The sequence below is a fragment of the Vanessa tameamea genome, chromosome 25 (genome assembly GCF_037043105.1).
Source record: "Vanessa tameamea isolate UH-Manoa-2023 chromosome 25, ilVanTame1 primary haplotype, whole genome shotgun sequence".
In the NCBI taxonomy this organism is placed as follows: Eukaryota; Metazoa; Arthropoda; class Insecta; order Lepidoptera; family Nymphalidae; genus Vanessa; species Vanessa tameamea.
In genome coordinates, this window is record NC_087333.1 from 6,022,724 (window position 1) to 6,034,746 (window position 12,023).

At 32.0% G+C, this 12,023-nt stretch overlaps 1 protein-coding gene across 1 annotated transcript in view; it reads left to right on the forward strand.

Moving 5' to 3' along the window:
* Positions 1-12,023, forward strand: part of LOC113391499 (RNA-binding protein pno1) — a 269,552-nt gene that overhangs the window by 65,677 nt on the left and 191,852 nt on the right. The gene's annotated exons all lie outside the window — the stretch shown is intronic.

Sequence of the window (12,023 nt, forward strand, 5' to 3'; positions counted from 1 at the left end):
TATATATTCAAAATTATGATTCATACTTATTACCACATTTAATAAAAGCCCATCGGTCCTCCTGTAAATAGATCACAAAGCTCAATTGATAAAATAGATTTTGAAAAGTTGAAATTGAACATAAAAAATAAAACACTTAAATTAAACTATTTGTTAAATCCGACAACCAGAAAGAATACAGAATTATTTGTATATGAATGTGAAAATAAAAATGTAATCGGAGCAGAACACAATAAATGGGACGAAAAATATTTTTTTAATGGACAATCAACTGTTTTCATTGGCAATAAAGTTGTAAATTAAATGAGTGTTGTTATATCATGTTTATCAATTAAAACTTGTTAAAATTAAACGTGATCGATATTAAATCTACTGAGCCATAAGATCGTTTCATTTACCACAATTACTACAAATTAGTTTTACAAGACAATGGTAGGTTTATATTTGTTAGTAATAATTTTACATTTACGTAATTTAAATATTATCAATGCTGGTAAGTATATCGTTAACAACTATTTCTCAATTTATATAATATATACATATATATTTATAAAGGATATGTATTTTTATTGGATTCATTAGACTCGAAGATCTGTGAACGAAATAAGATGTACAAATTTGAAAATATCACATGCATTTGTAACGAAAATGGAGAATGGCCTAATAATCAATGTCGTTTACGTTTCCAAACATTAAAAGCTAATGAAACAAATTGTGAACCGGGTAAACTTATATTTATTGAATGCAATGTTTGTCGATGTGGTAGAAATGGCAAGATTGATAAAGATCAATGTACAAAGCATGAATGTAAAGCTATGGTAAAATCTAGTAGACGGTCTAGTTCTTTAGACACTAAATGTGAGCCAAATAAATGGTATTCGTTTGCTCCTTGCCGAATGTGCTATTGTGTAAATGAACATAGGTTAATATGCAATAATAAAAAAAAAGGCACGAAAGTGAAACTTGGTACGTATGAATTAAATGAATGTGATGATAACCTTTTGCTAGATATGAAAGAACTAAAGAACGATAATAAGCCTTTAAGATATGGGGAACGAAAAGAAAACTATGGCCATAAAAAAATGAATAAATCCAGCGTCGAATCAGATGAATATGAATCAGAGACTATTGAAAATAATACGAAATACAACCAATTTACAGCCAACAAAGCTAAGAATAAACGTGTTAAAAATAATAATGATTTATCTGAATCTGAAAAGTCAAAGATAAAAAAACATGAAATCAGAAAAGTAACCTTAACCGATGCTGATGGGCAGTCTAAGGAAGACGAGAATCTAAGTAAAAATAAAATCTTAAGGTTCAAACTTCCGAATGTATTTGACAATTTGTTGAATTTAGTGTTAAGAAAATCAATGGTATCTCTCAATTCGGGAAATAATTGTAAACCAGGAAGTACGATGAAAGTTGAATGTAATACGTGCTTTTGTTTAACAAACGGTAAAATGTTATGTACAGAAAAAAAATGCCAATAAATGTTACAGTATCTTTGTACTATTTTTTATTTCGCTCGTGATATTTTCGAGCGATCCGTCAAGCGAAGATTTACCCAGATTATCGATGTTTAAGGTTTCTCCTTAGGAAACTCTACATTCATCTCGAGTAACACTTCCCTCTGTATCCGGCCTTTTATCGAGCAAATAAGCGTTAGTTTCTTTAGACGAAACTCTTCGTTTTTAACCAAGACTACATTAGGAATATATATCGTTGAATAAACATTTCATATTGCAGGATTTTCGTGAACAAGATCAAAATATTTGCGTAAATTCTTTTTCAGCTTTACCGTGATTATCCTCAAGAGGAACACGATATCGACTATTACTGCTTGGCACGCTGCTCGATCCACAACCACGGTGTCAGGTTTATTGTTTAGTGTCATCTTGGGAACTAAACGAGCGCCTCCTACCAATTTCCTTTGATATTGAATTTATGTAAATAATCATATATTGACAAAAAAGAAACAAAAAATACCCGCTGATTTACTTTGCCGGTTCTTCTCAGTGGTCAGAGTATTTTCCTTTCCGAACCGGTGGTAGTGTTTAAATTGACAATCGAAAGTAAGTGTAATGCTTTGAAAATAATTGTAAATAAAGGAATTTGATTTGATTTGATTGACTTAAATATATCAATCATAAAAGTTTGATCCAATAAGCAATGTGTATAATAATTTTCATGAATACATAGAAAACAATGCAGATCAAATTGTTGGTGGATGATTTTTGATACTTACTAAATTAAAATGATTTAGATACGATGTTAGAGTTTTGTTAAATACATATTTAGATTAGGTATTTCACAAACTGTATTTTTAATTCGTCGTAATATAATTATATCTCGTCTCATCAATAGTTTGGTTAAAATACATTGCATATCACGAATTTTTTTATGACTTTACTCTTAAATTGACTAATCTAAAGTATGACACAAGAGTATTTTTAATTTATATTTATAATGCTACTACAGTAAAATATTTATATCATTTTATTGCAGATTGCGAAATTGATTAAAAACGTCTTTTCAATAAAGTATTTTATTAATCACAAGTCAATTCTTAGTACATTTTAAGCGTGAAATTAATTTAATAGATAGAGGTTTACATTAAAAATATGTTTTTATATTAGATATTAGAATATGTTCCATGGTGTGCTATTTTTAGTTTCATTATCACATCTTCCTCATAAAATAAATTTACAAAGTAAGTTAATTTAAGCTCGCATTATATTTTGATGGTAACATTTTCTCAAAATTTTTTTCTTTTCTTAAGATGTTTGCGTGCCGAATACATATTTTGCACTGAACGGTCGTGTTTGCTTCTGCAACTATCAAGGCAGGTGGACTGACGATAATTGCAAAACGATACCACGAAGGCAGTTATGTGAATCCGGTCAAATAATCTGGCAAGGTTGTAAACAATGTATTTGTAAAAACAACAGTCAACTTCAATGCACCAGCGCGTATTGTCATAATACAACGAAATCATTCAGTCAAAGTCTATCTGAATATAGTCAAAGATGCACGCCTTTTCAATCATACTATGTCAATTGTAGTCTTTGTATTTGTTCAGCATCAGGGATATCGTCTGATGCTAAATGTTCTATTGACATATCATGTAACGTAGACTCACAGACTGTCGACATTGCAACAGTTGCCAAAATGAACTGTATACCCAGAGTCATGTACTTATTTCCATGTGTGCAATGTCTTTGTTCTGAAAATGGTGACTTTGTCGCCGATAAATGTTTAGAGAAATGTCAATTTCAAGCACAACAGAGTAAGTGTATTGCTGGTACACTTTATAGAAATGATTGCAATGTCTGTCGATGTCCAAATAATAGCATACCAAATAAGAAACTTTGCACAAAAGTTAATTGCAATAATTCCAAACGTGTGAACTTTTTGAGAAGCAGTTCAAATCAATGTGCTCCGTATACTTTTACGGCACCTAAATGTCTTTATTGTGACTGTTCAAACGGAACTGTAAATGAAAATTCTTGCCTTGAACTGGATTGCTCTATAACAACTGATTTCAAATATAACACGCAGCTAGAATCGTGCATTACCGGCGAACTGGTCCCTATTTGTATGGAATGTTATTGTTTTAATAATGGACTGACCAATGCAACATATTGTACCAGAAATTGCTCTTATCAAAGTAAAATAAATATTTTGGAAAAAGTTTTGAAAGATGGTCTGATTGACCATAATCTTAAAGATAAGAGCAATGTAAATAATATTGGAGCAAATGATACTTGTAAGCCTAATCAAATATACTACAAGAATGGCAGTTATTGTATATGTCCAAAGAATAATTACAAAGATGATAAAAATAAACTATGCACTTCTGTCATTCAGAGTTATAATCAAGTATCTCGCATAAAACATCCAGAAAGTATGAATTGTGAACCAAATACATTTGTCAATTTTGATTGCAATACGTGTTACTGCTTCAAGAACGGTAAGATTGACCCTAAATGGTGTACGTACGATGACTGTGAAGCTAAACAAAAAATACAAGAGTCACATAAATTACATCCATTTCGAAATTCCTTTGGACGCCCGAATGAAACCTGCGTACCCGGATCTATATCAAAAGTTGAATGCAATTTTTGTATTTGTACCGAAAGCGGTAAATTAGCGGACAGAGCTTGCACGAAAAACATTTGTTTTAGCAGCTTCGAATTCATAGATGATAAATTTACATGTGAACCTCTTGCTTACTATGAAGTCGACTGTAATGTATGCTACTGCCCACGCGATGGACTTAAAAATGTTGATAAATGCACAAGTAATAAATGTGTAAAGAGTTTTTTGAGGACCGATAGCTGTGTGCCAGGTCAGCTGTTCAGTGATGAATGCAAGGTATGTGTATGTCCCAGAAATGGCAATAAAGCCGACAAGGTATGCACTAATAGTACATGCGGTACCCTACCGTGGAATACCATTGAACTAACACCTAGCCTATTGCAAAATCACGTTCGTGACCAAACAACGAGGAAACTAGATTTATGTTTTCCGGGTGAGGAATTTACAATCGGGTGCGATTTTTGTGTATGTCCTGATTTAGGTTTGAAGATTTATGCAACTTGCGAACCTTTACTTTGTGATTTAAAAAGCGATGAAGGAGGAAATATTTCTTCGGATGTCGTTATGAAACCCTTGAGACAATGGGTAAAGTATTAGTTTCCTGTATATATCTGTCTTTACGTGTAAATATATGTTTTAATTCAAATGTTGATTGGTATTTAGGGTAGTAGTCGTAGAGAACCCCAAAGACCTGGAATCAGAGTTCGTAGAGATATCCACGAAAATTGCTTTTCATACAATATCTCGCACAGCGCTGAAAGAAAAGAATGCACACCTGGATCCATGTACATCATCAGGTATATAAAAAAACTTTATAGAAATAGAAATTTTATTATTTAAATATGTAAATATTATATTTACTGTATATTTAAAATTTATAAATAGGTGTATGCAGTGCATCTGTCCTTATGTTGGCAATATTAACAATTTCTGTCGTCCGCTGCCCAAATCGTTCTACTGTGAAGAGGCTTTCCCTGGATTCAATTACCTGTCAATGGGCCGGAGAAATCTAAAAAATGGTACATCAATATACTCTTATATAAGATGGTCTAGGTAGTTGCCAATTTCTCACCACTTACTGTACCGCTAAGCAGGGTAACTTAGTGTAATATTTTAGTTTTGATGGAATAGTAAGGGACATATAATCTAGATTTAGTACTTGTTGGTACATTGACGTCTTATAACGACGAACACTAAGCCTTAAATGTAATGTAACCGATTTCCTGTTGCCGATAAAAAAATAATACACTAGAAAAACGAGTAAAAACTATGGTTAAAATCTTAAGTTTATATTGTAAACTTACATTATTAATTAGTATATGTAGATACAAAATAACTGAATAATAATAAATAATTATTAACAGTTAATAACATACATTACTCCGATCCCAATGTAAGTAGCTAAAGCACTTGTGTTATGGAAAATCAGAAGTAACGACGGTACCACAAACAACCAAACCCAAGACATCATAGAAAACTATGGAACTTTTTCTACATCGACTCGGCCGGGAATCGAACCCGGGACCTCGGAGTTTCGTACCCATGAAGACCGGTGTACACACTACTCGACCACTAGGTCGTCAATTAACTAATTCTAAAGAGCCAACTTCATTATCTTGGAGTGCTTGACAGCTACGCTTGACACTCGTCAAACATCATACAACTTTACTTTAGTACGCGTTTAATTTGTGACCAACCGTTGGCCACTATATTTTCAACGCGTTCTCAGCTTTAACCGTCTATCGAGACATAAATAATCAAAGATTATATATTGCAGTTAAAACTGTCACAGCTGAAGTTGAAAATGTTAAAATAGAAGAAACTCAACTGACACTAAGAATAAAACATTTAAATCATACGTTACATAAATGTCATAAATCAGGAAAAATAACGGATAAATGTTTTGTGTGCGAATGTGAAAAGGAAAATGTAATCATAGAAGAACATTGCTATAAAAGCGACGACAGGAAATGTGTTAATGCAAAACCGACGTTTTTGAATGGGAATAGAGTTGAAAATTAAATGATTCTTAAAACAATGTTGTGATTTAATTAAATCTTGGTTAACGTAAACGTGATCGATGTTGTACTTATTTACTGATTAATATGAACTTGCTTTATTTGAGACTAATATACTTAAATTATTAATACAAGCGGAATGGCAAGGCAAGTGTTTTTAACTTTATATTAGTGTAATTTAAAAATAATTCATGCCAGTGACATGATAATTGAATAATATTCCCCTTTTTTAATTTTATTGCACTAGCAACGTGTACCAGCTTCACACGGGTACAGTAAGAGTCTCTATACAACTTCTAAATTGAAAAAGAAAGAAAAATCTTTATTTTTTCCGGCTAGGAAAGTTGAAATTCTAGGCTTTTCCCTTCCATAATATGCAAGTATTATACATTTAAACCTTCTCGAATCACTGTTAATTTATGAGAACCGTATTAAAATCCGCTGCGCTGTTTAAAAGATCTTTGCGTATGGAGACTTTGCCTTACACTATATAGAGATAATAAAGATTTAAGTTAATTGGTTTTGGCAATAGTTATTAGTAGGCGTTGATTGCATAAATGTTTACATTACATTACATTAAGAGCCTGTTAATTTCCCACTGCTGGGCTAAGAACTCCTCTCCCTTTGAGGAGAAGGTTTGGAGCATGTTTCATAAGTTTTCGGGTTCAAATCATGTAGATCAATAGTGTTGAAACATTTTTGCACAACACTGACCAGCATGAACGCCTATAAAAGTTATTTATATATCAAAGAGATTTTTTTTCCGTAGTGACAGCGACACTGTTGCATTTCAACTTTATTTTTTAATAATCAAGGTTAAGGAAGGCAATGAAACAAAAAGAAAACGACGATAAAGGACATCGCAGCCGTATGCCAGCCGCTATGACGAGTCAGTTGCTTATATACATATAAAATGTATGTATGTCTTTTGCAATCTTATCGTGGTTGCTTTATGTAAATCAACTTTAAAATGATCTACTATATTTATTTATTAAAATATATAAGGATATAATTAACACTTTTATGTTTCCATGATTATACCCATTTTATGATTTGCATCAAAACCTTGAATAAAATCCAAAAATATATACACTGTTTGTATATAACAAAAGCCAATAAGGATAAGTGGAAGAAAACTACGTTTATTTTTATCTTGGAAGTAAATTATACTTAAATCAATTAAAATTTCATGTATTCACAGAAATTTAATTATTGTTGGCTTTTTATTGTTAATAGAAGGTTTGTTTGGATCTTTTAGTTTATTAGAATCAAATTAATAAGATCTTTGTTAATTACTAGAGGTAATTTCATACTGTATTACACAATAAAGTATGAAGTCAAAGTTAACGATTTGGGTAGTGACACTTCTCAACTCAAAGTTTTTCTGATCATCGTTTGTATAAAGAGTTTTTTTTATACAAAATTAAATTGTAATTAGTCTTGCTATGTATTCCTTATTAATTTTACTACTATTTCACTTAACAGAAGTTCTAACATACTCTCATCAAAAACGTGAGTAAAATTTATTAATTTTTTATAGAAATTTAAATATTGTTGTCCGATTTTGTGAGGGTGAAATAAGAATTACATTTTTGATGGTTAAAAATCAGTGTCACCAACAGGGTCTAAACCCTTTCAAAAAAGACAAGGAATTCAAGGAACACATTCAGGTACAGAAGAATTGCTTGCGACTTTACTTGTATAAATTATTACGATTTGTATACTTTATACACGATAACAGCGACGTCAGATTTTGTAATTTATTTCTCAGTATTAAGCCTACTAACCACCTACAGCCTATTCCAATCGAAGCAGGACTAAAGATAAACAAACCTTAGATTTACATATTTCATGCGATTTGCTTATAGCTTGGCTATATTGTGCATTGTCAAAACGCCTTTTTTCGCGAATCCATGGTGAATATCATAGATTAATCAAGCTCTAGACCAATGACATCGCGTCTATTTGCTGTCAAATGTTGTTTATTTGGCTTTTTATCCTGTTATGATTGGAATAGAGTATATATCCATGAATATAAAAAATACCGACGTAGCAAAATTCAATTTAGACTTCAATCGGGTTTAATTCAATAACTTTACTGAAAATAAATTTTGTAATTGAGAATACATATGTATATGATCAAGGTGGCATGAATTTAATCGAATAAATATTTCATAGATATATTTAGTAGCTTTACACGGCAGACGTCGTAATGCCAGTGTACCCATGGTGATCGCAGGAAAAAAGTAACACGATAATTAAGTTGATGTCGAGGATCCTAAGTATGAAAAATCTTCTCCATGACAAATTGCGGCCTTTCATGATCAACCGCATGAAGTTCATGCTGAAGTTTAATTTCATTGATATGTTTTTTTCAGCGCTCGAAAACAAATTGTGGAGTGAAAAATGTAAAAAGAATTCCGTTGTTTTAAATGATTGCAACTGGTGTTGGTGTGATTCTAGACAACGGTACCAATGCAAAGCTCGCGTCTGTAACGAGATCGATATGTTTGGACACTACAATGGTAACAATAATACATATTTTATTATTTATTGAGCCGAGATGGCCCAGTGGTTAGAACGCGTGCATCTTAACCGATGATTTCGGGTTCAAACCATCTCGTGCTCGGCGGTGAAGGAAAACATCGTGAGGAAACCTGCATGTGTCTAATTTCAACGAATTTCTGCCACATGTGTATTCCATCGCATTGGAGCAGCGTGGTGGAATATGCTCCAAACCTTCTCCTCAAAGGGACAGGAGGCCTTAGCCCAGCAGTGGGAAATTTACAGGCTGTTAATATTTATTTATTTAATAACACAGAACTCCAACAGACAAATACGAATTTAGTAGATCGTTTTAAAATATATCACCAATTTCTGGAGAATACAACAAAATACATTGATAAATAATATTGATCAATTGTTTAGAAAGCATGTACATACATTTATTTGTACTCCGATTGTAAAAAAAATATAGCATAAATTAACAAATATTTTTTAAGAAGATAAAAAAACAAATCGACTCACCTTTAAGGGAAAAACTAAATGGGTCGGTGTTGCACATGTGCCTTTTGTACCCTCGACAAAGTTTTATAATGATCCGTCGAATAGTTTAGACGTGTAAGTGCAACAAACAAATAATAATAAATTAATTCAGTTTCACATTTACAATACTAATTGGCATGCCATTAGATGCCAGTAACGTTTACGTTAGTGCCAATAACTGTCAAGTTCAAACGGTAACATACATAATAAGGTATTAAGAACACATTATTTACAGATGCCATTCGGGACATAGATGTAGGAATGGAAGGACGAGGTGCTTGGCGTTCTAAAGCAACATCCTGCTCACCAGGAGTGCATTACCAACGCGGGAAAGTGTTGTGTGTTTGCGACGAAGACGGCGACTGGCCTAATCCAGTCTGTAAAGCTCTCTTCCTAGTTCTATACGTAGTTAATCTTACAGGAAAAACGAATTTAACAAATTGGGAACCATGCACTCCAACTAAACTTTATCTTGTCGGTTGCAATGTCTGTTTCTGTCCATATACAGGCTTTTTAGATCCGAAGTTATGTACAAAGAGAGAATGCGATGATTCACTATATCCAACTCTAGATGTAAAAGAAGGTCCTCCGCTGATATCAGACACCAATGTAACTGATAATAATTTAGAAGTATATGCACCATGCAATACAGGAATTAAATACAAACTCGGCTGTATGAAGTGTATCTGTATCGGTAATAACAAACTCGTATGTGATAACTGTGTGAACGAAAAAAGCCGTGACATAACGTTTACAGATCAACAATCGATAGCTAGAAATAATTATAACAGTTACTGCAATGACAAGAAAATCGGTGAAATATTCAAGATAAACTGTAATTACTGCCATTGTGATAGAAAACTTAATCTATTATGCACCGCAAAGAAATGCATCGAACCGCGTAACGTAAAACTAAAATCAAAATTCAAAATAGGTGCGGGTGTTAAACTTAGAAATGCGGTTGCACCCCCGGATGACCAGAGCTGCTTATCTAATACACAGTACAAAAGAGATTGCAACACTTGCAAATGTATTAAGCTAAGGAGGGGCAATAAAGTTGTTGACTGTACAGTTGAAAATTGCGGCCAGAGAAGTCCGATGGAAATCCAAAAACAGGATTGCGTTGAGAGTTCATACTATAAGGTGGATTGCAAACTTTGCTATTGTTATATAGCGGACAATGTAAAGCATCAAGTATGTCAAATGGATGACAACTGTGTCCAAAATCTGGTCTTAAATGAACAAACGAAAAAAACAAAATTGAAATCAGTCGATACCCAAGACGGTTACTGTGAACCGTTGCATGTATATCGGAATAATTGCAACACGTGCCGCTGTTTATCAGATGGTAAAACTTATATGTGTACGTCTAAAGTTTGTGTCGAGCGTTCAATCGATAATATACCGGTAGATATAGTCCCAGTACAGATGTCATATAACGAAGCGTGTCCTGCGGGTCTTTCTTATAAATTGGATTGTAATGTATGTTACTGTCTATCAAATGGCAATGCTGTTTGTACCACTAATGATTGTGCTAACGAAGATGTTTAATAATATACGATACAATATTACCTACGGCTTTTTTATTGATTTCTTTACACACTTTTTGTTATGCTTTCGATACTATATGAAATTTTCACACTCATTCATTTTATGATTAGAATGCAATCTTCCTGAAATGAGTCGAGAACTCTATGACTAATTTACGACAAATAACCTTAGTGCAATCGGAATATTTTATAATAATTTAAATATTATATTGACTGAAGTCATTTTTTATGGCGAATTAATATTTTATGGAGAACGACCTCTTCTAAAAAATTGCCAACATAATGAGGTTTTTTATGTGTTTTTTTTACGAGGAATTTATAAATGCAAATTAAAGTATTATGCTTTAGAATACAATATATAATTTCAAAGACAATCAAACCTAAGAATGATATTTATTTTAAATAAGTAACACGTTTAATTAAGCAATATTTTATTTCCAACAATTTATTTTTTTTAACAATTACGTCTTTTTAGAATTTAATCAGAAAATAAATCTTAAAATTAAAAGATTCAATATTTTATAAAAAAAATAAAATTTGTCTCATTTGTGCTAAAATAATAAAAAAAAAATAAAAAAGAACAATAAATACAATATTTGTGACATTTGAATGATAAAAAAATAATACCACTAATAAAATCAAAATGTTCAATATTTAATACTTTATACATCATATTCGACAAAGGTTCATATTCTAAAACAGCATTGTATATTTTCAGATTTGTAAGCTTAATCTGTGATCATTTTAACCATAGCCTGTTCTGACCACAAAGACATGAACAAAACTTGTTCATTGAAATGACTTTGAATTGAAATGATTTTGACATTAAAATGACTTTGACATTGAAATGACTTTGACATTCTTCGACACTTTGATTAATCTGACATTAATTATAGATTCGTGAAATAATTGCGTTTTGAATGTCTGCGAAGTTTTTAATGGAACTTTGGAAGTAAAAATTACTAATGAATACCACAGCTATATTCTGCACTACTGACAGTTCTTGTCTAATATTTCTTTATTTATAATACAACAATATTCCACTTAACTAATTTCATTTTATTTCCAAAGTTCCGATAACCGATTCGTTGACGTTCAAATCGCCATTTTATCGCAAATCCATAATGAATATTAAAGGTTATTCAAGCCCTCGATCAATTGTATCGCGTCAATTTGACGTCAAGTGTTGGGTTTTTTCCTCTTGTGGTTAGAATATACTATATGTGTAAGCATGATAGAGCTGTATCTTATTGTATTAATAGAGATAAATCTAAGAGCAAGTTATGTTGGTGGAATATGCTTTTCCATA